Raw genomic sequence first — 1,779 nt, 5'->3', positions numbered from 1 at the left:
CTGCATGGGCTGGAGGACCGGATCCAGAAGGAGATTTATGTTCTGGACCTTCCCAGGAGTTTAAATGGACTAGTGGAACTAGCCCTGAGGGTCGACGCTCGTCTGAGTCGTATTGGCCGCCGAGCATGCCCTAACAGACCGTATAACGACACGGAGGGCTGGCATGCCAGCGTCGGGAACACGGCCAGTTCAGCCTCCGCTCACGAACCCATGCAGCTGGGGAGAGCTCGCCTCCCGGGAAGAGAGGGAGAGGCGGAGATCCCAAGGACTCTGTCTCTACTGTGGTAGAGCGGGCCACTTTATCCACTCCTGCCCGGTAAAAGATCAGGCCCGGTAGTAAACATGAGGCTACTATCGGGTGGTGTCACCACAGAGAAGACCTCATCATCTACTCTCCTCCCGGTAAGACTAAGATGGGCCACCCACACGCACGACACCCAAGCCTTACTGGACTCAGGAGCAGAGGGTAATTTCATGGACTTCAAGCTCGCTCACAAACTCCAGATCCCTATCACCTCACTCACGCACAAGATATCCGTCAACGCTCTCAATGGTCAAGAACTCCCCAACATTTCTCACACCACTGAACCTATCACACTCATCACTTCTGGCAATCACACTGAGACACTATCATTCCTACTCATGGACTCACCCCTTGCACCATTAGTTCTCGGCCACCCTTGGCTCACCCAACACAACCCCAGAGTTGACTGGGGTCATAACTCTATATCCATGTGGAGTAACAAGTGTCTTGAGTCCTGTTTAGTGTCTGCTTGTTCGTCTGTGTCTGATTCTGTGTTTCTAGAGGAGGCAGTGGATTTGTCTAACGTGCCCGTTGAATACCTCGACCTGAAGGAGGTGTTCAGTAAGTCCCGTGCTGCTTCCCTTCCTCCGCATCGTCCCTATGACTGTGCAATAGAATTATTGCCAGGTGAGTCTCCGCCTAAAGGCAAGTTATATTCACTTTCTGTTCCTGAGAGGGAGGCTATGGAGAGATACATCTCTGGTTCTCTGGCATCTAAATTCATTCGTCCTTCCTCTTCTCCAGCGGGGGCGGGGTTCTTCTTTGTGGGGAAGAAGGACGGATCTCTGCGTCCTTGCATTGATTACCGTGGGTTGAATAACATCACAGTGAAGAATACCTATCCCTTACCGTTGATGTCCTCAGCCTTTGAAAGGTTACAGGGAGCATCCGTGTTCACTAAGTTGGATTTACCGTAATGCATATCATTTGGTTCGCATAAGGGAGGGGGACGAATGGAAGACCGCGTTTAACACCCCCAGAGGGCACTTCGAATATTTGGTCATGCCTTTTGGGCTATCCAACTCCCCAGCGGTTTTCCAGGCACTCGTCAATGACGTGCTGAGAGATATGATTGATCAGTTCATATATGTTTACCTGGATGACATACTGATTTTTTCTTCTTCTCTCCAGGAACACGCTCAACACGTCAGACGAGTGCTTCAGAGGTTGCTGGAGAATGGACTTTTTGTCAAGGCGGAGAAATGCATTTTTCATGCACAATCCGTTCCATTCCTAGGTTACATCGTCTCGACTGAAGGTATTCGCATGGATCCCGACAAGGTTAAGGCTGTGGTGGATTGGCCAAGCCCAGATTCCCGTAGGCCCTACAGAGGTTTCTGGGATTCGCCAATTTCTACCGGCGTTTCGTTCGCAACTTTAGCCAGATAGTCGCTCCTCTTACCGCCTTAACCTCTCCCAGAGTGACGTTCAGGTGGTCCGATACAGCCGAGGCTGCATTCGCCAAACTCAAGAGC

At 51.2% G+C, this 1,779-nt stretch overlaps 1 pseudogene; it reads left to right on the top strand.

The window, feature by feature from the left end:
* The first annotated feature begins 239 nt into the window (after positions 1-239).
* LOC135525059 (uncharacterized) overlaps positions 240-1,779 on the top strand; it is a 33,226-nt pseudogene continuing 31,686 nt past the window's right edge.

This window comes from Oncorhynchus masou, chromosome 31, assembly GCF_036934945.1.
Source record: "Oncorhynchus masou masou isolate Uvic2021 chromosome 31, UVic_Omas_1.1, whole genome shotgun sequence".
Taxonomy (NCBI): domain Eukaryota; kingdom Metazoa; phylum Chordata; class Actinopteri; order Salmoniformes; family Salmonidae; genus Oncorhynchus; species Oncorhynchus masou.
The sequence above is the reverse complement of the archived record's forward strand: the minus strand, read 5'-3'. Positions and strand labels throughout refer to the sequence as shown.